The sequence below is a fragment of the Macaca nemestrina genome, chromosome 8 (assembly GCF_043159975.1).
Source record: "Macaca nemestrina isolate mMacNem1 chromosome 8, mMacNem.hap1, whole genome shotgun sequence".
Taxonomy (NCBI): Eukaryota; Metazoa; Chordata; class Mammalia; order Primates; family Cercopithecidae; genus Macaca; species Macaca nemestrina.
Genome location: NC_092132.1, coordinates 151,706,417 through 151,734,115, shown reverse-complemented (window position 1 = coordinate 151,734,115; position 27,699 = coordinate 151,706,417). Strand labels below are relative to the sequence as shown.

General features: G+C 36.4%; 1 long non-coding RNA gene across 3 annotated transcripts; it reads right to left on the bottom strand.

Annotated features, from left to right (window-relative positions):
- Window positions 1-26,602, bottom strand: LOC105491883 (uncharacterized). 3 transcript variants are annotated; one of them, XR_011607308.1, is made up of 4 exons: window positions 26,054-26,602; window positions 20,988-21,123; window positions 19,175-19,270; window positions 1-4,679 (listed from the first exon to the last, which is right to left on the bottom strand). It is a non-coding gene; the product is annotated as an uncharacterized lncRNA (long non-coding RNA). The 3 variants fall into 3 exon arrangements; XR_011607309.1 differs by lacking the exon at window positions 1-4,679 and adding an exon at window positions 4,945-5,902; XR_003020436.2 differs by lacking the exon at window positions 1-4,679 and adding an exon at window positions 15,252-18,314.
- Between the last annotated feature and the right edge of the window lie 1,097 nt (window positions 26,603-27,699).

Sequence of the window (27,699 nt, the reverse complement as noted above, 5' to 3'; positions counted from 1 at the left end):
ATGGCAATCATAAAGTTCACTTTTAGTGAGAAAAACATCATTTTTAAATAGAAATCTAATCTGAATAAGTTACCAATGAAGCTTATAATTAAAAAATTAATTCCATATCTTAAGGATATATTCTTTTATTTTCAGTAGTGTAGCAAACTTCAGTTGTGTAGCAAGAAGATTATCATTTCATGCAATGAGCTATTTATTTATCTAGTAAATTTTGCTTTCAAAATAAATGCATAATAGAATTGCTAACAAGACTTCAACTTCAGAACTGCATAAATGCATTCCTTTGTTTTTTAACCGTACTTTTGATATACAAACTAGTAAAAGTACACTAACTTCTGGAGTTATGTCTTTAAAGGAACTGAATGTTACTTATTATGAAAGTAGATATGCTTTGCGGATGATTACACACAATAAAATATTTCAGCTATTTTGACAGAGGTCTGGATTTGCTTCCTACCGTATAAAAATCACTGTGCCTCTCAAGCTGTTTATGTTTTTTCAGATCCAATGTAATTGGCACAGTTATTTATTTATCTTATGCTACTCAATTTCATCTTTTCATCATTTTCTTTCTAATAGATTCATAAATGTGTTTTTATTTTAGTATCTCATTTAATTTATTCATTTATTCATGTATTCATCTAACAAATATTTAGCAAGTACATTTTATAGATAGATAATGTTCTGATTTTTAGAAATATGCAGCAGTAAAACAAATAATAAGTAAGCAAAAGCAGGAACAAAAGACTATTCAGTTTACATTAAAATTCTATATTATTCTGCTTTTGACAAGATATATAGTCAGGTTGATTATAATCAGTTCATATTGATTCATTTGTATTTTTAGTATACATGGGGTTTCACCATGTTGGCCAGGTCTTGAACTCCTGACCTCAGGTGATCCACCCAGCTCAGCCTTCCAAAGTGCTGGGATTACAGGCGTGAGCCACCGCGCCCAACCCTGAATATTTCTATAACAAGAGAATTAATAAAGAAAATAAAGAAATAATTTTCTTAATAAAGAAAAACCTTTCAACAAAGAATGCAGGACCAGATGGTTTCACTGGTGATTTTTACCAAACATTTAAAGAAAAATTAAGACCAATTATTCTCAAACTCTATAAAAAGTATAAGAGTAGGACACAATTTTTAAGTCATACTGTGAGGTCAGTATTGCCTTGATACCAAAACCAGACAAACACATCACAAGAAAGCTACAGACCAATGTCTCTCATAAATGTGGGTGCAAAATCCTCAACAAAAGACTAGCAAACAGAATACAACAGCATATATAAAAGGACTATACATGATAACCAAGGAGGTTTTACTTCAGGAATCCAAAGTATGTTTAACATACCAAATTCAACCCATGTAATACACCATATTCATATAAATAAGGAATAAAAAAAGAGATCGTATCAACAGATGTAGAGAAAAAAAAAAAAACCATTTATCAAAATTAACTACGCTTTCATGAGAACACTCCCCCAAAACTAGGAATAGCAGGCAATTTTCCCAACTTGATAATCTATGAAAAACCCATAGCCAATAGCATATTCAATGGTGAAAGACTGAGATCAGCAATGAGTCAAGAATGTTGATTTTCATCACTTGTATTTGACAAGGTACTGGAGGTTCTAGTCAGGATAAATAGGCAAGAAAATAAATAAAAGGTGTATGGATTGTAAAGGGAGAGATGAATCATCTCTATTTGCAGATGATATATCTCTTATGTAAAAAGTCCTTTAAAATCAACAAAAGTATTATTAGAGCTTAGAAACAAGTTCAGCAAAGTTGGTGGCACAATATGCTAAAATTAGTTGTATTCTTATACACAAGCAATAAAATGTCCAAAAATAATATCAAGAAAATACTTTTATTTTCACTAGCAACAAAATGGATAAAATATTTAGGAATAAATTTAAGCAAGAAGTTCAAGATTTGCAAGCTGAAAACTACAAAATAATATTTAAAATAATTAAATAAATGGAAAGGTATCCCATGTTCATTAATTGAAAGACTTGATGTTAAGATGGCAATAGTCTTAAAATTGATCAACAAATCTAAAGTAATTTCTATCAAAATTTCAACAGCCTCTTTTCTTTTCAGAAATTAGAAAGCCAATCTTCAAATTCACATGGAATTTCAAGGGATCTCGGACAACCAAGACAACATTGAAAAAGAACTAAATTGTAGGTATCACACCTACCAATGTCAAAAGTTAGTACTGACATACAATAATCAAGACATTGTGGTGCTGGCATAAGGATAGTCATATAGATAATTCAAATAGAATGGAATATCCAGAAATAGACCCTCACATTTATGGTCAGTGATTTTGCCAAGAGTGTCAATAGGAGAATTAACAATCTTTTCAACAAATATTCCTTGGAGAATATTTCTATTTGCAGAAGAATGAATTTGGACCCTTACCTCACATCATATTTAAAAAAAGCTCAAGATGGATCAAAGGCCTAGTATAAGAGCTCTTTCAAGAAAACCTAAATTTAAATCATTGTTATCATGCATTAGGCAATGGTTTCTTAGATATGACACAAAAAGCACAAGCAACCAAAGACAAAAATAGATGAAGTGGACTTCAAAATTAGTTTTGTACGTTAAAGAACACTATTTGAAAATGAAAATACAACCCACAAAAATATTTTCAATCCATCTATCTCATAAGCTTCTAAAATTCAGAATATATAAGAGCAGCTATGACTCAATAATAAAAAGACAAATAACCCAATTAAAAAGTAGACAAAGTACTTGAATAGACATTTCACCAAAGAAATTGTGTAAATATTCAATGAGCACATGAAATCACGTTCAACATCATTAGTCATTAGAAAACTAGAAATGAAAATCACAATAAGATACTACTTTACATGCACTAAGCTGGCTACAGGAAAAGGTAATAGCAAGTGTTGGAAAGGTTCTGAAAAACTGTTTACACTTGCACATTATGAGTGGGAAAGGCCCAGCCGCTCTCGAAGACAGGTCAGCAGTTCTTCAGAAAATGAAACCTAAGGTCACACAGCACTCTTGGGCACATATCCAGTAGAACTGAAAACGTATGTTCACACAGAACCTTGTACTTGGATGTTCACAGCATCATCATCCATAGTAGCCAAAAAAAGTCTATCAAGTGATGAATGGAAAAAGAAAATGTGATACTTTCATACAATGGAATATTAGCTAGCTTTGGGAGGCCGAGGCAGGTGGATCACCTGCGGTCAGGAGTTGGAGACCAGTCTGACCAACGTGGCAAAACCCCATCTTTACTAAAAATACAAAAATTAGCCGTGGTGGTGGTGCACACCTGTAATCCCAGCTACTTGAGAGGCTGACAAAGGAGGATTGCTTGAACCCAGAAGGTGGAGGTTGCAGTGAGCTGGGATCATGCCACTGCACTCCAGCCTGCTTGATGGGAGCAAGACTCCATCTCAAAAAAAAAAAAAAACAACAACAAAAAAAGAGAGAACAGAGTACTGGCACATGATACAACATGGATGACTTTGAAAACATGACGTGAATGCAAGAAGCCAGGCAGGTAAGACCACGGATTACACAAACCCTCTTGTATGAAGCATCCAGCATAGGCCAATCTATAGAGACCCAAAGTAAGCCAGCAGTTGCCAAGGGAGATGGAGAGAGAGCTTGATAAGACTGACAACTAAGAGCTATGGAGCAACTTTCCGTGGTAATGGAGAAGTTCTGGCATTAGATGGTGGTGATGATTGCACAATGTTGTTATTGTATTAAAAACCACCTAAACTATAAACTTGAATACATCGTACGTAGTGTTATGTAAATTATGAGTCAGTAAAGATGGCAAAAAATAGGCAAGACAGGTATTGAATACTTCACTGGGGCTGATCCTAGGTCTCCCCAGAATGAAATACAGAGGCTTTGCTCTATAAGCCACATGGTGAATACAGTGTCTAGATGTTAAATTTACGTGATTCTATTGTCACATTTTTAAAACTAAAACAAATACATATTTCCTCTACAAATACACCTTTTCACAAAGAAGCAAATTGTAGTATAAGTGCTCAGGACCAGACTCACCATGAACAATGACTCCTTGTGTGTCTCTTTCAAATTCTATATGAACAGAGGCAAGAGTTAAAATTACTGCTTAATAGAACAAATCTAAGGATAACTGAAATGGCGAGGAAGAGATTTTAAACTGTTTCTATTAGGTGGTTGCAAAAGCAATTGCGGTTTTTGCCATTACTTAAAAAAAAAAAGATAAAAATCACAATTACTTTTGCACCAACCTAAATAGTGTAAGTCGAATGCATAACTGCTTATCTTCAAATTCTTAATTTTCACAATGTATTTTCATCCAAATAATGAAGTTTTTAAAATAATATTGCATGTTACATATTTTTAAGATGATGAGAATAACCAACATATAAAAGATTTTAGGTCAGTTTCCTTTATATAGAATGAAGGAATTAAAATCAGTTTTAGCATTTACTGCTACTCTCCAACTTTTCTTGAAATGGAACATTTCTATTAATTAATTATTATTCATAAGATTTTGATGTGAAAATTATAATGTGACATTAGCAATTTATGTATTTTTCTCTTTTAAAAAATGACTTTCTTTTAACTTCATGTGTCTGCCTTTACAATTCCAGCTGCTTTCTTCCTTTCAATTTCCTTCCCACCTGCAATAAAAAGGAAAAAAAAAGGAAGAGGATAAAGTGTATAATTAGTGAATCATTTCTTCCATTAGCAATTACAAATCTAACATGTGAACTGTTTTACTTTTAATTAGTATTCTTAAAAGTGTCTTTATTACTTAGAAATAAAATTAGTGACTGATTAGCTATGTTTTCTCTCTTTTATAAATTATAAACACAACTAAAAACAGTATTTCTTTTTTCCCCTAATTGCCTAGTAGAGTACTTATTTCTGAGTAATTAACTTACAGAAAATAATGATTTAACTTGCTCTGATAAAAGTCACACCTGAACCACGTGCCATTAACTTACCAGAAGGGTTAAAGACATCCCAGAGAGCTTGTGGAATTGAGTAATTCATCATAAACTTTTTAATTGAGGGAATTTTTATTTGATTTTAAAGTACGGTTGGATGAAGCAGAAAAGAAAGAACCACAACAATTACATCTTTTGGCTTACAGTATAGTATTGACCTTTCACAGCTTTTTGAAATTCAGAAGTAAGCACAGTCTTACTCAGCAGTGTCTTCTTCTGTGGTTTGTGTGTACTGGCATGCCTGTATTTTTATGTCCTTGATGAATTGAAACTTAGTGGCCAGAAAAAAACCATGAAGCAAAGGCAGAAATTCAGGTTCTCCCGCCACTAAGCAAGCTCTAAGAGAGTTAGAGGCAATCATTATTCAACCAAAAAGACCCCAGATATGGAATTAATTAACTTACTGAGCTAGCTGAGTCGTGTTACACACAGTTTTTTGCACTAGATTCCTTCTTCTTCAGACTGCATTTTGTATATTTGAAAGACAAGTAAAACAATAGCCCTGTCGGAGCTGCTCTGGTTGAAGTAGCGAGCCACCGTCCCTCCCAGCAGCTCCCAAATGCACACCCTGCTTGAGATTCATGCTCCGTTCCCAGACCTAAGCCTTTGAGGGTGTTGAGAAATTTCTTCACGCCTGTAATCCCAGCACTTTGGGAGACCGAGGTGGGCTGATCAGGAGGTCAGGAGTTCGAGACCAGCCTGGTCAACATGGTGAAACCCCATCTACTAAAAATACAAAAATTAGCCATGCGTGGTGTAATCCCAGTGGGCACCTGTAATCCCAGATGCTCGGGAGGCTGAGGCAGGAGACTCGCTTGAACCCGGGAGGTGGGGGTTGCAGTGAGCTGAGATCACACCACTGCACTCCAGCCTGGAACAGAGCGATACCCTATCTAAAAAAAAAAAAAAAAAAAAAAAAAAAAAGAATAAGAAAAAAAAGATGTTTCTTGTGGAACTAGCGTTTCTGCAGAACTTGGTGTGAAAATCCTGGATATTGGTGGTAACCTATCGCATTTGAGCACACTCTGGCTTAAATTTATTATTGTTACTTTCTAATTTTGTCAGATGTTCAGAAAATCAGAAGAATCACAGAAAATAAATATCTTCCGTTACCACCACAAACCAGTCACAGTCTGGCTATATAAACATTCGCTATTGTTATATTTGTACCAGGCACTGGGGTGGATGCTGTCAGAGGACTCCCACTCAGACCAGGAATCAGTTTCATTTCTCAAGGAGTAAAGGATTTAACAGGAGGTTAGATCAAAGCAGTTATATGGAGGAACAACAGATTAGAAGTCTTGACTCCAGTCATTACTGGGTAAACCAGTTGCTTAAGTCACTCTTTCCTCCTCCTCCTTCTCCTTCTCTTTCTGCTTTTTCTTCGTTTTCCTTCAAGAGAGATTCATTTTCTGCATTTGTAGAACTAATTATAATAAAACATTTTCATTAAAAGACCTCCAGTAATTTGTGGCTTAGAAGACAAACTACATGGATTTGAATCCCACCTGGCTCTGACCCTCACTAGCTTTGTGGCAGTGAGCAAATTTGCTTAAATATTCTGTCTCTCCTTTTCATAGAAAAGTGGAGGGTGGGGATGATAATGCTATGTATATCCGTGTATCCAAGCACTGTTTATTATCTTGGTGACTTCCAGTAAAGTCCCCTATAATTATCTTCATAAATCTTTCTTTCCCTTCCTTCCTTCCCTCCCTCCCTCCCTCCCTCCCTCCCTCCCTCCTTCCTTCCTTCCTTCCTTCCTTCCTTCCTTCCTTCCTTCCTTCCTTCCTTCTTCTCTTTTCTTTTTTTTTGAGACAGGATCTTGCTGCCACCCAAGCTGTAGCTTAGTGGCGTGATCTCGGCTCCTGGGTTCAAGCAACTCTCCAGCCTCAGCCTCCAGAGTAGCTGGGATTCCAGGCATATGCCACCACAGTCGGCTAAGTTGTATTGTTTGGTAGAGATGGCATTTCACCATGTTAGCCAGGCTGGTCTGGAACTCTGGCCTCAAGTGATCCACCTGCCTCAGCCTCCCAAAATGCTGAGATTACAGGCAGGAATTTTTCTTGTTTAAATCCTTCTTGCCACACTGTAATTTGCAAGGAAGCTTATATTTCTTTTTCACTGCTAAATTCTTAAAGCACAGGACAAAATTTATTACAAAGTTTAGCAGTTCAAAATTAGTTTTTAAATAAATAGATGAATGGATGGAGGAAGGAATGAATGGTTGGGTGGATGGTTGGTTGAATGCATATGTGGATCATGCATCTGTAAAATGAAATATTCTTCACATCACAGAATAGTTATGAGGATTAAGTGGGATATGATACACAAAGTGCCCAATATTTGACCAGGCCAGTAAATTATAAGCCTATGTAACACAATACTTTTGACACTATTAACACAAACTTTTTCTTTAGTAGTGAATGTGTCCATATCACAGGTTAAATTATAAATTCTTCAAAACCATAAACTGTTTTATTAACATTCTCCATCCTAAATCCTGCATCCATGGCCAAGATCCTATCCACCTCAGTGTATGTCTGTTTTGCCAATAAGTTGACTTTCAGGTGGTGAAATTTGGCCCAACTAGGACCAGTTGAATGCTCTTCTGAGACACTGATTCAGTTTAACAATGATTTCTGAACAAATACATGTGCTTACCACTATACTATGTATTCTGATAAAATATAGCAGACATGCAGGCATGGCTCCTGGCCTGGACGAGTTACATTTCAGCAGAGGAGAATCACATACACACATATCAACGCAGTGTCGCAAGTGTGCTGAGAATGTCTGTATTATTTCACTGGCGTCATTGAGAGGGGCTTTAGTTCAGTGGGGATGTTCATGGAGTGTTTCTTAGAGTAAGAACAAATGAGCTGCTCTCTAGCAAAGACGGATATTACTATAATCTTTTTTTTTTTTTTAACAAAATGCTTTCCCTATACACCCTCTTGGTTAATTCTTACAACAGCTCTCAGGGTCAGGCAGCATTATTGCTCCATGAATAATTTTCTCAGAATAAGAAATATTCCAAGAACAATATTTCTCAGAAGAAGAAAACTGAGATCTGTTAACCTTAAGTGTCTTGTTGAAAGATATGTACATTTAGTAAATGTTGGAGCTTATATTTATACTGCTGTGTTTGACAAATCCTATGTTCTTTTCACTATTCTACCTTGTAACTTTTTTTCTGGCCTTTCACAATTAGAATTTACAGCATTTATTTGGGGAAAGAGGTCTTATGGATATAAGAAAGCAGTTTCTTAATTGGATATTATGGAAATTGTAAAAAAGGAACGGTTATATCACAAAAACCGAAATTCAAAGTCCAATAGAAAGAAGGTAGAAGGCAGGCACTAATGTATACTGAATAATTAATTACTCCATGCCAGGCACTGATAAAATACATTACACATGTTACTATATTTAATCTTCCTAATAATCCTGTGAACTGTAAAGATGAGAGAATGTACAGTTGACAGGTGTTTGTTTCCGGGGCTCAGAGACTTCATAGGTCAGCAACAGCTGATGAGTGTGGCGTCTTATCCAGGACAATGAGAAAGAACGAGATTGTGGATTATTCAGGTGATGGCCTCTGCTCACAGAATGGGCCCCATCTACGCATCATCATGGACTTGTTTGGTTCCCTCCCACAATGACTCCACACTTGGCCACAGGGCTCTATTTGTCCAATGACACTTTTGAAAATGTGATGCAAACGGTGCCAGTGTTTACACATTGGATTTTGCCGTCTCTTGGTGCCTGAGACTCTTCCCCCAAGTCCAGACTCAACAGCAGAAAATCCATGGCTCACCGATCACCAGCACCAGCAGACCGATTCATGATGGGAGCACCTCCAACAGCCCAAACCCTTCTGAGCTACAGATGCCTTCACCCACATAGGTGACCCGGGCACATCCAGTAGAAAACATAACCAGCTGATTCCAGACACACTTCTGGCCCCCAGAATTAAGAGTGAATAAAACACGTATTGTTTTAAGTCATTCATTGTGGGGTTGGTTTGTTAGTAGCAATAGATCATTGATAAAAATGTCTTTTTTAAAAAACCTACCAGATACCAGGCATGAAAATGGCTACTTTTTAAACATATAATTACATTGTATTCTCATAATGGCTCACTGAATCACATTGTAAACTGGGGAAACTGAGACTCAGAGAAGTGAGAAAGTTTTCCCAGGTAATATACACAGTAGATGCCACTTGTGGAATTTAAACAATAATGTCTTCTGATTACAAAAGCCGTATGCCAAAGAAAAGTGTTTCGTGTCTACCCTGGCATTTAAGTGAGAAAATCATGTCTTTGATATAAAATTTTGCTAAATTGAACTAATATGTTTTGTCAAAAGCCTGACGTTTAGGGTTTTAAAAATCATTGCTCTGAAAGAGTTAACAAGCCATTTAATGAGAAAGCGCCACCTATTTACTGAGCGGTGTCCTTCCCGGTCTCCAGATGATGACTCCACTCTTTGTTAGACTCTGTGGTTGCTTACTATGTAATTACTCCAACTTAACAAATCAAGCACAGACAGCTCTGTAATACAATCTGATTCGTGGTTGTCTTTAGTCCTGAAAAATATGTCTCAATGTTGTTGTTGTTTTTTTTCTAGACAGCAGCCATTTGGAAACTACACTATTCATGTGTTTTACCCAGACCTGCTTCCATTTAATTAGTCATTCATGCAAAAAACGTTTAATAGGTTATTGAACTGTGCAACAAATTTTGAGGTGAGAATGACTCTAATGTCTAAGAAACAAAGTCCTGTCACTTGAGATATTTAGAGAGAGATGAAAATAGCAGAGGTCCGGAATGAGGAAGTTTTGCGTTCAAATCCTACTGCCACCATTTTTGTATGTTTCATCTTATTCTTTCTAATTTTTGGTGTTCTCATTCATTAAAGATTATAGTGCTTAACTCTCAGGATGGCTGTAAGAATTACAGATAGGGTAAATGTACAATTTCTAGCAGAGGGGTTTATGTATAGAACATACTAAGTAAATAGCATCTATTCCTATTTTAAACAACAATTTGCTTCAGTAAGATGAGTTAAGAATATAAAACACCCAACATTTTCTTATTTATAGAAATTTTACATTTTGTATGTCTTAAAAGTGATATACTTTGGGAGGCCGAGGTGGGCGGATCACTTCAGGTCAGGAGTTCAAGACTAACCTGGCCAACATGGTGAAACCCCATCTCTCCTAAAAATACAAAAATTAGCCGGGCCTGGTGGCAGGCGCTTGTAGTCCAAGCTACTCCAGGGGCTGAGGCAGGAGAATCGCTTGAATCTGGGAGGTGGAAGTTGCAGTGAGCTGAGACCATACCACTGCACTCCAGCCTGGGCAACATAGTGAGACTCTGTCTAAAAAAAAAAAAAGGAAAATAATACAAAATAAATAAATAAAAATTTTAAAATATAAAAAATAAAGTTATATAAATCAAATGTCAAAGAGAAAGTAGAGGTGGCTTATAAAACACATTTTCACGTGAATAATTCTTGGAGGTCCTCTATTCCTATTTCTCATGCATACAAAAGCTGTCTTCTGTTAGCTTCCATGAAAACTGATCATCATCACCTTCATTTATACTTCAGGTATCACTCTATGTTCTACCTTAAACATCTACAATTCCATTTCCCAATAGCTAAGTGATTAAGAAATGCTGGCTTAGGCTGAAATAAAATATGCCTTCCAGCAACTCAAAACTCTTTGCTTCTGGTGCTGCTTATGGACTAATGAAATGAAGCAGGAATCTCATTCCATTTTTCTGTCCTGTAAGTATGTGAAGATGAAAATCATGTCCACCACCCAGCATTCTGTATCCAAGCCAAATGGTGCTGTTTTTTCATTCTGCTTTTTTTTTTTCCCATATTTTCTATGCCAGTGACAGCTTTAGAAGTAAACCTAATAATCCATAGGTGGTGTGTCTCAACCTCTGGACAATGCCTGCATTTTCTCTCATTTAGTCTGCAGTAGCTGCACACCTCACCCTGAGATTGTCTTAGGTCTTTTGGAAGCAAGACAACACACAGGTTTAATGACAGTTTATGAAAATCATCATCTTTTTTTTCCATATAAGCTGTTAATGTGACACAATTCACACTTTTTTCTACTGTAAAGCTGTTTTTAACAAATTACACATTCATCTTTGATAACCGTCACCTTAAATATCACCTCATACTGCTGAAATCTTATAAATAGAAACTACTTTGGAAAAGCTCTGGATCAAAACGATAAAGTAAAGACACTTCTACTGCGTTTTTTTCATAAGGCTGAATTTAAAACTATGAAAATAAAGATAGAAACTAAAATTATATTATTAAAATACATAGAAAAGAGACCAGAAAAAAGCCACAAACCATAAAAAATTGCTGCACTCAAAAAAAAATTGAAAACAAAAATTCATGGAATGAAGAAATCCAGAAAATATGGAGTTCTCCAAAAGAAGGCAGTTGTAGCCCTCAGGAGCCTAAAAATACTTTGGTTAGAAAATCATGACCTGGAAACATGAAGAAATTCAAGAGGAAGGAAATACAGAAGAAAAAAGAGAAGAAAAGGGATTGAAAGGAATTAATAACTAATGAAGACAAATAATGAGGACCATATATATATATACACACACACAGACATTATAGATACATAATAACCATATGTACATATACACACACACACACATTAATTTCCTGGAAAAATAAAACTTGGAGGAAAAAAATCTAAAAATATTAACTTGGTGCAAAAGCAATTGTGTATGACATGGTTTGTCTGTGTTCCCACCCAAATCTCATCCTGAATTCCCACGCGTTGTGGGAGGGACCCAGTGCGAGCTAATTGACTCATGGGGCAGGTCTTCCCCTCCCATGCTGTTCTCACGATAGTGAGTAAGTCTCATGAGATCTGATGGTTTTATAAGGGAGAGTTTCCCTTTTCAGGCTCTCTCTTTGCCTGCTGCCACCCACGTAAGATGTGACTAGTTCCTGCTTGCCTTTTGCCATGATTGTGAGGCCTCCTCAGCCACATGGAACTATAAGTCCAATAAACCTCTTTCTTTTGTAAATTGCCCAGTCTTGGGTATGTCTTTATCAGCAGTGTGAAAACAGACTAATACATAGGTTTTGGCATTGGCAGTAATGGCAAAAACCATAACTACTTTTGCACCAACCTAATAATTTATAATATGACATATGAAAACATAACTGAAATAGCTGAACCTGTGCAGCAGGCCAACACTAGTCTCTGTTGTTGGCAGACTGGACCCTCGGCTATGATAATTCCCAAAGTAGGCTCAGCTATAGGAAGTCTGGGTTGGTGAGCAGTTCCTAACCTCCACGCCTGATGCCACATCCTCATCATTCACAAAGCCACCACCAGAATAAGTTTACACAAATCAACACTCATTTTCCAAAATCCATCCCTTCTTCAGGAGGACAAATAGTGCAGCTGAATAAAGATGCTTTGTTAGAAATTTCCATTCTTGCATCTTTCAAGTAGTTGATGGTGGCATTAACATTAGCATTTTCCCAGACCATGGTGACAATTTTGGTTTACTATTTTGTCAGGAACAGGCAGGAATATCATTTCTAGAGTTTTCCACTCTGTCCCTCGTAATACGAAATCACTCACTCCTATACAACTATGGGAAGAGCTGGGAGTATGGAAGCCAAAGAAGTCATCTCCATTGCTCTCTGTCTGAGGCTCAGAGACAGTGGTTCCCAAGAGCTTGCAGGGAAGTTCCTCTAATGCACAAGAATCCCCGCAGAGCTCCCAGCAGCAACCTCCACCACCACCAGCCCAGCAGGTAATTGTTATAATCTTACCGGAAAGGCACTGTGACTCTCTCCTCTGAGAATGCACCTATCTACAGCTGCCCCTGGGGATGAGTGGCCTCTCCCTCTCTCTGCATTCCAATTCCCCAGCAAGGCAGACTTGTCCCAGAACCACACAGAGAAAGCAGGTCTGGGAAAATGTAGCTCCTGGCTTGTTCTCTAGAAGGCAGAGGTGATCTCACGTGGAGACAGTCACACAGCTGATTGCAGAACAGACAGCCTGGCCCGCTAGAGCCCAGGGGTGCCAGATCCATGTGCTCTCCGGGAAAACACTCCTTGCACATTTGCTGAACACATGGGTTCATGGATCAAGATGGGTTGAGAGTGTAGACCTATCACGTATGAGTTCTGCAAACATTGTCAAGTTCCTTTAACACCCTGCTGTTCAGAATTCCGGATTTTAAGGTGAGAATCATAGTAAGTATCTCAATTATCCATGGAAGAGTAGAGATGAAAAGGGTTAGTAAATGTGAAGAAACACAGAAATGCTTTTTTGAAAACTTACTGTTGACGCTTATATCCAAAACAATAACAAAAATCAATGAAATGAATAAAGAAACTGGTGTTTGACATCAAAAACAAGTAAATAAAGACTGAACCTGAACACGTGTAGTAATTACAGTTTCCCACAGAGGGGAACTGGCATGAGTCTTGTCATAATGGAAACAATACCATAATTAAGAAACGTAAAACATATGAAAAATGGTATAAAGTCTCCTCAAAAAACTAAAAACAGATAGGTCTACCTTATGATCCACTCCCAGGTTTTCATCCAAAGCAAATGAAATCAGCATGTCAAAGAGGTGGCTGCCCTCTCATGCTCATGACTGCACTACTCACAATAACAAAGATATGGAATTAACCCAGGTGTCCATCAACAGACGAATGGAGAAAGAAAGAAAGTGTGGCAGAAATACACAATGGAATACGATTCAGCCACACAAAAGGTTGAAATTCTGTTGCTTGCAACAACATGGATGAGGCTGGAGAGTACCATGTTAAATGAAAGAAGTCAGGGACAGAAAGACAAACGCCACATGGTCTCACTCATATGTGGAATTTTTTAAAAAATCTTGTAGAGTAGAATAGTGTTTACCAGAGACTGCGGAGAATAGAAGGGAGAGGGATTTGGGAAGAAGATGGACAATGGGTACAAAGTAATAGGAGGAATAAGTTCCATTGTTCTGTTGAACAGTAGGGTGACTGTAGCTAACAATCTTGCCTTATGGATTTCAAAAAGCTACAAGAGAGGATTTTGAATGTTCTCACAGCAAATAAATGATAAACATTTATAATGGATATGCTAATTACCATGATCTAATGTATACATGACTGAAACATCACATTGTACCCAAAAATACGTATAGTTATTATGTGCCAATTAAGAAACAGTTGTGAGTGAAAATAGAAAATAAGTGTCATATCCACTTTATTTATGTTTCATTGTGAGGAGTCAAAAGATGCTATCTAAAAATCTATAAATTCACAAATGGGTGCTTTGAGTATATTATTAGGAGTTCTAAATATAAGAAGAAAAATATACAAAATATAAAACTTATAAAGCATTTGAAGAAACATATCCCTGAATAGAAAAACTAAGAAAATAAAAACTCTCTAGCAAAATACATGAAAAAAATGCTCCTACATATTTAAGTGAAATAGATATATTTACAAAAAAGTGACTTTTATAAAAATTTTCATAGTAGCATTATTCTGAGTTAAAAACTATAAATGACTTAAATATTAAATGAAAAAGTCTGAAAAATGTGGTATTTCTGCAATAGATCACTATTCAACAATAAAAAAATAAACTACATACATATGCAACAAGATAAAGAGTTCTCACAAATATCATAAAGGAAAGAAGCCTGACACAAAAGAGTGTAAGTTCTATGATCCAACTACATGATTCAACTCAACTCTATGATCCAACTATGGAATTTGTGTGATCTAAATTTGTGATCTTACTATATGATGCAACTATATGATTCAACTCAACTCTATGATCCAACTACGCAATCTATGTGATCTAAATCTGTGATCTAACTATACGATCCAACTCTATGATCTAAGTATGTAATCTAAATAGATGAGGTCTACAACAGGCAAAACTAACCTCCAGTGTTAGAAAAAAATCCAAAAATCGTTTTCTCTGAGGGTAGGGGTTGGACTGGAAATAGCACCAGAAAACTTTCTGGGTTTTGAAAATATTTTATATCTTGATTCAGGTGGAGGCTTCATGGGCGATAAAGTTGTCAAAACAAATTTAACTGAGTACTTAATATCATTTTATTGTTTGCAAATTATGCTTCAATTAAATAGAAGCATAAAATTCAACTTATGATGCCAGAACAATCTTATCTATCATAGAAATAATTATGTATGGTCTTAGCTGCCCTATCTTAGAGTTAATTAAAATGCAACAGAAAACATCTCTGTACTCTATATGAAAAAATTCATTACAAAACTGACATAGCTTGAATCTAGAATATAAGCAAATATAACCGAGAAGTTATAAGGAAAGTTTATTGTAGTATTAGAATAGCAAAATATTAAAAAAGAAAAAATCAACTAGCTTCAAAATAATGAACTAAATTACAGCACCTTCACAAACGGAAACACAAATGTTGAGAAAAAGATTATGTGATTACAAGGAAAAATCTCCAAAACAAATTGTTCCATGATCACAAGTTACAAAAAGAGCTTCATAATATGTTCCCTTTTATGTTAAAAAATCAGCACACATATAAAATACATGAAATATAACTAAAATAAAAAAATAATGAAGGACATACCAGAAACTTTAGTTGAACCAAAGGTAATGAGGCTGGAGTCTAATGAGAAAATCCGGAGAGATAAAGCTTGTATCATCAAAACCAAATCTGATAAGCAGGACTTCCACGCTTCAATCATGTATTTAATGGATTTGAGCTAATAGGGCTATGCTAAGTAGAGTGTGTGCCGCATGCTTTTAAATATCTCACCTAGATTAGAATCAATACATTAATTAAAAGTCAGGTACAGCTTTGACTGTAAAAGATTGTTCAGCCAAGACTTAATCTAATTTTACAAACATACTTTATTTTTCTTCTCTAAATTTGTTAATAAATTCTAGATAAAATAAGGTTACTGCAGATTTTTAATCCTGTAAAAACAAAGTAGCTTTAATAATAGCAAACATTTTACTGAATCTATCTAACTTATTATCCTTAATTACTTTCTTCTATGAAGTCCTTGCAGACTAACATTCTTTTATTACCTGTCAAATTTTGCTACAATTTAGAATTAACTCCCTTCTGTTTTCTTTTCTTTAGAAGAGTTTTATTTGTCCTAGCCTCCTGTACATTGGCTCCTGAATTTTTTTGGGGGGATGGTTTATAGATATAGTTACAAAGTGATGTAAAACATGAATTGCCAAATGCATTATTCAATAAGGCAATCTACTCCTCACCCCAGAGGAGGAGCAGGCGTTATATCCTACAGATAAAACCTCAAGCTCTTCCCAAGTACCAGTGTGTTGCCATTATTTATGGCTTTATGCAGCAGTATCCATGAGATTTTTTATCTTATAACTGAGAGACTAGAATGCAGCCTTGTTTCATTTGTTTATTTTTGTTTGTTTGTTGGACTGGGAAAGGGTCAAAGGGCAGCAAGGGTTGGTTCCCTGCTGGAATCATGGCTGTTTCTTCGTGATGAGTTTGACATCCTAAACATGGAGGCATGAAATAATAAACCAAAACACTGTCAGGGGAATCCTTGTAAGACCTGGGCCCCAAATAAGCTTTTGGTAGTCCAGTTGCTAAAGTGCCTGTGAAGTCCTGAAAGAGGCACAGAATTCAGCATCAGCCAGGTGATGCGTGCAGAGCACACAGCAACGACAAGGGTGTTGGTGTCCTCCTGGCAGGAAAGGACAGTGCACAAAGAAAAAAAGATAGGAATCGATGTCAAACAGTGAGGAGTTGCAAGAAAACTACCATAGACAGCAAGACATCAAACTGATTCCAAATTATGTGGAATCAGTTTGTAGGATGTCAGAAGGCTACGGGTTAAAGGCATACCTTAAGTAGGAAAATAGATATGACCTTATTTGTAACCACAGTTTAGTTTTCCTTGTTAGCTCCCTAAAGCTGATCTTGGCCAGTTGACCAATGACCAATTGTGAAATCCAATCTTCAGGTCTCAAGCCTCACCTCACTTGACAAACCAGCAGCATTTGGTCCGGTGAATCCCCTCCTAATATAACCAAATTCGGGTCTGGCTACTCTCCAACCAAAAGCCAGATCCCAGAGATGGGAGTTGGTGGAAGGAAAAGCAACTTTATTCGAGAGTCAGCAGCCTGAGAGATGGCAAGTTTGTGTCTCGAAAACCATCTTAAATTTCCAGACTAACCAAAGTGATTTTAAAGCAGAAGGTGGCATGGGAAGCATGTGCACGAGTGGGACAGGGTGCAGGTGTGTGTGTCGTAGCCTGACGGCTGTCTTGAGTAATGGTCTACCTGGTGATCTAGCTGGTGTCATTCTGACTGCGGCCAGGTTAAGGATGATGGTGCAGCAGTTTTCAAGGGGAAGGAAATGTTTTTCCATCTTGAATTCATGCCCAGGTTGTTTCAAGATTGGCCCTTGGAATTCCTTTTTTTTTTTTTCGAGATAGAGTCTCGCTTTGTCACCCAGGCTGGAGTGAAGTGGTGTGATCTCAGCTCACTGCAACCTCTGAGTCCTGGGTTCAAGCGATTCTCCTGCCTCAGCCTGCTGAGTTGCTGGGATTACAGCTGCCCGCCACCACACCCAGCTATTTTTTTTTTTTTTTAGTGGAGATGAGGTTTCACCACGTTGATCAGGCTGGTCTCGACTCCTGACCTCAAATGACCTGCCTGCCTTGGCCTCCCAAAGTGCTGAGATTCTAGGCATGAGCCACTGCTCCTGGCTGCCCCTGGAATTCTGAAGTCAGCATGCAGATAGATGTGAATAGACACAAGCAAGAGCAGGGTTATTTCTGAAACAGTCTGGTTATTGCAGCTACACTAATACTTGAAACACTTCCTTCATTTGTATCCCGGAACCACACAAACAGTCATCTTTCTTTCTTGTTCAGTTGCACCATCTTGGTTTCCTTGCTGAGTTTTATATTTCTAGCTCTCCGACTCTTGGTCTGGATTCTCTACTTGTGTGTGTTCCTTCTCATTCCATCAGTGGTTTCCCCCGTGCTTGTGGTTTTGAATGCCATTGATATGCTCAGGAAGCAGCGGTTTATGACTCAACTCAGGTTGTAATGTGGTTTGTCTGTGTTCCCACCCAAATCTCATATTGAATTCCAGCTCCCATAATTCCCAAATGTTAATAAAAAGAATATGTGTGTCCCAAAGAAGTAGGGATTGATCAAATGGGACAGAATGGGCTGATTTCCAGACTGTAAAGCTGCAGAGACCAGGACCTCTTCACCTTCAAGTATGGGTAGAAAATTTCTAGACATTGAAGAAGACAAGAGACAGAGGCAGCATGAGCAAAGGCATGGAGCATGGGACATGAGAGAGCAGACATCTTGATTTCTCTATTTCTATCTATTCATCCACCCATATCTCTGTCTATCTATCTATCTATCTATCTATCTATCTATCTATCATCTATCTAATCTATCATCTATCTCATCTATCTGTCTAATCATCTATTTATCTATGTAATCTATCATCTATCTTTATCTATCTCATCTTTCTTTCTTTTCTTTCTTTTTTATAATCTATTTATCATCTATCTCATCTATCTATCTATCTTTCTATCTCTATCATCTATCTATTATCTGTCTATCTATCTGTCTATCTATCTATCTATCTATCTATCTATCTATCTATCTACCATCTACCATGTAGAATATAATGTGTGTGAATAAACTAGAGAGTATCCAAGAGTGAAAGACAGGCAATTGGGCTAAAGAGGAAGTCTGCAACCAGTCACTAAAGGATCCATATTGAAGATATCTTGACTGTTGCCTACTTTAGATTTGCCTCAATATATTCATACAAATTAGAGATGCTAAGACTTAGCTGAGGAGAATGATTTTGGACTCATAGGCAGGTAAGTATGATTTGTTTAATAGTAGATCCTCTAGCTATTTAAAACGTGTTAGCTCAGAGGATGGAATACATACCCACATGTATGTATACGTATATGCACATATGCATAAAACTTTTAATTAAATTCTACTACATATGTTTATAAAAGTATCCATAATTCTAGCATTAAATGATCGTCTAGCTGCACACATAAAGAGTTAATGTCACACATTCTTACTCACATTCCTTCTGGACCTGCATACATACAGTCTTACCTTTGGTTAAGACTGCTGGGAGCTGTTGAACATTGCAAAATCTTTTACATCCTCTGTGTGCAACAATGAGAATTCCACACTAACTTACGGTAATGTCTGCAACCACATAGAGAAATACAGCAAGAAAAGAGAAAATTAATCCTCAGCAGGGTGGTGTGGGCATGATTCTTTCTCACATAATTACACATTGAATCCACGCTATCTGACGGGAAGAATTTATCAGGTTAATTAAACTGCTTTCTTTTTTACTTAAATGTTCCTGCTGCTCACACCATTTCCATAGACTAGTGTCCATTTCTGAGGCTGAGTGAGGAGAATCCACAAACCTGCACAGCATTCGGACACTGTCATCTTCTGCATCAACGGCGTAGGCTGAGCACATGATGGGAAGAAGCACTTTTCGGGGTTAGGGTTAGGGTTAGGGTTAGGGTTTGTATGCTATCCATTGTAGTTACACTATAAATTATGCCATTAGAAGCCATCCATTAAGATCAAGAATTCATTATGAAGAATATTTGGCAACAAAATATATATATATATATATATATATATTTGCCCAGAAGAAAAATCAGAAAAGGAAACCAATAGTTGATTTCAAATTATTTTATTTTAAAAATATTTTCTATTTAATTTTGTGCACACAGCCTCCTTTTAACAAATGGATGTATGTTTATAAATCCTGTTTCTCTTTCCAAAAGAGCAACATGAATAATACATTATCAGTATAACATCCAATTAATATCAGTATCAGAGCTCACATTATTATGCTGTGAGCTAATGAGAAAAATGTCAGGAAAATAATTGTGGAAAAAGACACTTATCAAAAATCTACCACTCAAAATGCTGTAAAAATTACAATAAATAGATGGAGATAACAAGTTTTCATATGAATATTAAAAAGCCTGCAGGCTTAGAATCTTGAAGTGAGGTAAACTACTTATTCAAGCTAAAGGCCATCTGGATTCTTGGAATCGAAGTTTAAGATTTGCTTGCGTTAGCACATTGGTTCAAAGTTTATTACAAAGAAGCATACCATGGCTCGAAGAGGTTGACTGACAACCCCCCAGCCACAACGCCGTGAGCCTTGTAGGGAAACACATCTCTGGCCCTCACTCCATACCATGTGGCCTTCCTTCGGTAAAATCCACGGGGGTGTGGCCTTCACATAAGTGCCTCTTTGAGAGCTCAGTCCTCTCATCAAAACAATGTGGAACTGAATGGCCAGTCTTGGGGCCTGGATTACTTGAGTGTGAGACGTGGAGTGAAACCAGTGGAAAGCGGGGGCTGGAGGTAGTTTCTGGGTTGCACTTGCTGAGGATTTCAGTGAGGCGTGGATGGGAGAGGATGCAGGGGAATGAATACGAGGTCGTAGCAGACGTGCACCAAGTCGTACACAATCTGCTCCATTTTTCGCTCATCATTTTTACCGTATTAGCTTATAAACTAACAAAGGAAGCCCAGATATTTTAGGGGTGGCCCTGGCATTGGGTGAGACACCTGTGGGACAGTTTGGTCAGCACGTGGTCTCTGAGCAAGGCTTTGCTGTGGTTCAGGAGGCAGATGGGGAGCTGAGGGATGCTCCTTCGTGTCCCCGGAACTCCAGCCTGGTCTCCATTTCTCCTTCAGCGAGAACGGTGTGAGGCATGGCACCGTCAAGAGTCAGGAAGGAAGGCTCCCTGGGCCCCAGGTAAGGAATTCATATCAAACAAAGACAGAGAACAGGAAAACAGAAAATGGCTAAGATTTTGATTTAAAAAAGAAAAAAGTCACCAGGAAGGGCTCCACATGGAAAGAAGCGTATTAGCATACTCACCTTGTGGAAATGCATCAAGCAGGAAGTCCCCAGCCCGAGAGCTGTGGAAGGACACCTGACCCCAATTTGAGATGCCATCCTCCTCCTCTCCCCACATGCACACTCGGGGACGTTGAACTTCGAAGGTGAGGTGCACCTGCAACCCAACACATTTGTCATAGGACTGCATCTAGACAGGGTCTGTTCTGCCATCCCAAGGCAATTAAATATATCAACAATGATGACGATCAAAGCGTAGCTATGAGATGTGTTGAGAAGACACCATGAAGATAAATCACAGTTTCAAGTGTACACACACACACATACGTACAGAATAGACAGCAAGGTAGTGCAGTGACTTCCCACTTTATGATAAGGGCACAAGCAGCAAAAGAAATCAGTAACCTTTTACCTATATTTAGGCACTGATTTTAGGAGTACAACAGATATTCAATGAGGTCTTTCAAGCCCCCAGTGATTTCTCATAACTACTGTTAATAATTCATAATCAATAAAACTATCTTGACATATGTTAAAGGGCACATAGAAACCTGTGGGCTAGATGAGCACATCTATTTGCTGTAAAGTGGATTATTCCATCAGTGTAAAAATAGTACTTTAGCCAAACTGTCTTCTCAGCTTTGCCTGTCTCCGCTTTGGCTGACACTAGAGCTTAGTGGCTGAAGCTTTCAGGAATATTTCCCTGAACATTTTCATGAACATTTCGTAGTTGCATGTGTTGACTATTGATTGAATGATTAATATATCAAATAATAGTTTTTTACCAACATGCTGAGTACATTCTGGTTGTAAAGGCAAGCTTGAAAAGGTCTGTGTTTGCAGAGGAGAGAAGGATTTTAAAATATGGACCACGTCCTTAAGAGAGGGTGGCATGAAATAGACTTTTTTTGGTAGGCACTATGTGATTTCTTAATGTTTTATTCACATATATTACTTATAGGGTGCTTAAAATAGGAACATTAAAACCAAGTTAATGGTAATTTGTTTTAATATAGTGTATTTGTTTAATCAAAAAATTTCAGTATCTGCATGTGCCTGGAACGGTTTTTACATACACACACACACACACACACACTATATATATACACACATACACACACACACTATATATACACACACACACTATATATACACACACATACACACACACTATATATATATACACATACACACACACTATATATATACACACACACTATATATACACACATACACACACTTTATACATACACACACTATATATGTACACATACACACACACTATATATATACACATACACACACACTATATATATACACACACACTATATATATACACACATACACACACTATATATATACACACACACATACACACACACTATATATATACATACACACACGCACACACACTATATATACACACACTATATATATACACACACACACACGATATCTATACACACACACTATACATATACACACATACACACACACTATATATATACACACATACACACACAATATATATACACACATACACATGCACACACACTATATATACACATACACACACACTATATATATACACACACTATATACACACATACACACACACTATATATACACACACACACTATATATACACACACACACGCACACACACTATATATATACACACATATACACACACACTATATATATACACATACACACAATATATATATACATACACACACTATATATATATACACACATACACACACTATATATATACACATACACATACACTATATATACACACATACACACACACTATATATAGATACACACACACACTATATATATACACATACACACACACTATATATATACACACACACACACACTCTATATACACACTATATATATACACACACTATATATATACATACACACACTATATATACACATACACACACTATATATACACACATACACACACACTATATATATACACATACACACACTATATATATACACACACACTATATATATATACACACATACACACACATGCACACACACTATATATATACACATACACACACACTATATATATACACACATACACACACACTATATATATACACACATACACACTATATATATACACACACACTATATATACACACACACATACACACATGCACACACACTATATATATACACATACACACACACACTATATATATACACACATACACACACAATATATATATACACACAAACACACACACTATATATATACACATACACACACACTATATATATATACACATACACACACTATATATATACACACATACACACACACTATATATACACACACACTATATATATACACACATACACACACACTATATATATATACACATACACACACACTATATATATACACACACGCACACACTATATATATATACACATACACACACACTATATATAGACATATACACACACTATATATATACACATACACACACACTATATATATACACACATACACACACACTATATATACACACACATACACACACACTATATATATACACATACACACACACTATATATATATACACACTATATATAAACACACACATACACACACACGTACACACACTATATATACACACACACACTATATATATACACACATACACACACACTATATATACACACACATACACACACACAATATATATACACACACATACACACACACTATATATATATACACATACACACACACTATATATATACACACATACACACACTATATATATACACACATACACACACTATATATATATACACATACACACACTATACATACACACACACATACACACACACTATATATACACACATACACACACACTATATATATATACACACACACATACACACACTATATATATATACACATACACACACTATATATACACACACATACACACACACTATATATACACACATACACACACACTATATATATACACACACACATACACACACTATATATATATACACACACACACACCCTATATATATACACACATACACACACTATATATATACACACACGCACACACTATATATATATACACACATACACACTATATATATAGACATATACACACACTATATATATACACATACACACACACTATATATATACACACATACACACACACTATATATACACACACATACACACACACTATATATATACACATACACACACACTATATATATATACACATACACACACTATATACATACACACACTATATATGTACACATACACACACACTATATATATACACACACACTATATATATACACACATACACACACTATATATACACACACACACATACACACACACTATATATATACATACACACACGCACACACACTATATATACACACACTATGTATATACACACACACGATATCTATACACACACACTATACATATACACACATACACACACACTATATATATACACATACACACACAATATATATACACACACATACACACGCACACACACTATATATATATACACATACACACACACTATATATATACACACACTATATACACACATACACACACACTATATATACACACACACTATATATATACACAAACACGCACACACACTATATATACACACACATATACACACACACTATATATATACACATACACACAATATATATATACATACACACACTATATATATACACACACACATGCACACACTATATATATACACATACACATACACTATATATACACACATACACACACACTATATATAGATACACACACACTATATATATACACATACACACACACTATATATATACACACACACTATATATATACATACACACACACTATATATACACATACACACACACTATATATACACACATACACACACACTATATATATACACATACACACACTATATATACACACACACACTATATATATACACACACATACACACACATGCACACACACTATATATATACACACACATACACACACATGCACACACACTATATATATACACATACACACACACACTATATATATACACACATACACACACACTATATATACACACACATACACACTATATATATACACACACACTATATATAAACACACACATACACACACACGCACACACACTATATATACACACACACTATATATATACACACATACACACACACTATATATATACACACATACACACACTATATATATACACACATACACACACTATATATATATACACATACACACACTATATATACACACACACACTATATATACACACACATACACACACACTATATATATATACACACACACTATATATATATACACATACACACACTATATATATACACACATACACACACACTATATATATATACACACACACACTATATATATACACATACACACACTATATATACACACACACATACACACACACTATATATATACACACATACACACACACTATATATATATACACACACACACTATATATATACACACACACACAATATATATATACACATACACACACTATATATACACACACACATACACACACACTATATATATACACACATACACACACACTATATATATATACACACACACACTATATATATACACATACACACACTATATATATACACACATATACACACACACTATATATATACACACATATACACACACACTATATATACACACACACACACACTATATATATATACACATACACACACTATATATATACACACATATACACACACACTATATATATACACACATACACATATTTTTGTAGATATAGACTGTGTACATATATTTTACATGTATATACAAAAGTATACATATATATATTTGTGTGTGTGTGTATATATATATTTATATATACACAAGGAAGTGTCAGGTTCTTCCTATTAAAAAAAAAGACGGGAAAATATAATAAAATTCCTACCTGAATTCTAGGTGTCATCCTTTCACCGTTTTACTAGGAAGAACCTGAAACTTGAAAATAATGGGTAGCAGGACTGGTATTCAAATCCAGCTCTGTGCAAATCCAGAGTCCAAGGACCCACGTCACGTTCCTGTCGCTGTGTTTTGGTTTTGTGCCCGTTCAGTAAAGTCAAACACTGCAGGATTCCTTCAGATTTTCTTTCAGGGGAGACTGGATTGAGGATGGATTAGGGATGGAGTGACCAGTGGGAGCCCCAGCTCCTGTGTGTAGCAAACCCCTGGGAGCTCCTGTGGCCTGGCCTGGCCTAGAGAAGCAGCTCGGGAAGAAAGGGCGGCCAGGGGTGCCCAGAGCTGCATCGAGAGGCCCGAGGTTCATGACTAAGGCACCAGCCCCGCGGCTCCTGGCAGACACGGGGCCCTGAGGCCAACAGATGTGCCTTCACCAGGAACCTTGGGCATCGTGAAATGCCGAGTGGCCTGGAGCTGACGTCCCCCGGCAGCCTGCCCTGCCTGCAGCGCTGAGTTAGAAGCCGGCAGCTTCCTGGCTGGTTTCCCGGGTTCCCCTCTGGAATCTCAGACTGAACAGCACCTCCTCACGCAGCAAAAGCCCGTGATGGAGAGCAGGGCCACCCTCCACCACTCGGTTACGTACTCAGGTTTTGGGGACGGAAGATGATGTTTTTTTTGAAATCCGGGTTGTGAAATTCAAGATTATACTGCAGCTTTCATAATACATTTATAAAACTTTGGAGTTTTTTGCTTCACAAGCGCTATAACATTTACTGAAATACCAGATTCTTTAGAATCTACCTTTTCCCCATTCTGCTTGCTATTTTCGTTCATGTAATGAATATAGACCACTTATTTTCTCTTAAGTATGTCCATTTAGCACGTGGAGAGCAGCATCATGGTGCTGTGGCATTGGCTTCCATCTTTTGTATTGAAACCATGCCAACATATTCTGCTTGGATTGAAATCCATTTAAATATGTTATCTATATGGGCTCTTTAACATGTATTCAAATCTATTTAGTATTATGACTGACTTTTAATTGCTATAAATTCTGAAATAAAGTATCAGTATCATTTTGGATTTCATGAGTAGATGCGTTTGGTTTTGAAGTCCGTAACTTATGATGGACAAAACTATAACATATAAATATAGAATAACATGATTATATAACACATAAAACACATAAGATATACAGTGTATAATATCATAGATAAATATAAACTATACACACATACACTCACATATTTTTCAGCCATGTGAGGTGGGTTTTTATTGGAGCTCATTGAAAATTCACTTCCTATCTAAGTCACCTGTGCCTACTTGATAGCAGTACAGCACGTCTGTATCCATAGGTGCGTAAATTATGCTATTTGCTTTGGAAAATAATTTTAAAGTCACCTTCAATATGTTGGTGTAGTAAAATTGGGATTTGTGTCATCTATCATAGTGAAGTATGTGAAAATTATTTTCTGTCCTTATTATTCAAACATACATGATTTTATGTTTTTACTCTTAAAGTATATTTGTAGCAAAATATATTAGACAGGATGCAAATCGGACCCACAAAAGGGTCTTTTAGAAATGTTAATTTGTATTTGTGCTGCCTTCATGAAACTTTAAGGAGAAGCCCTTTAG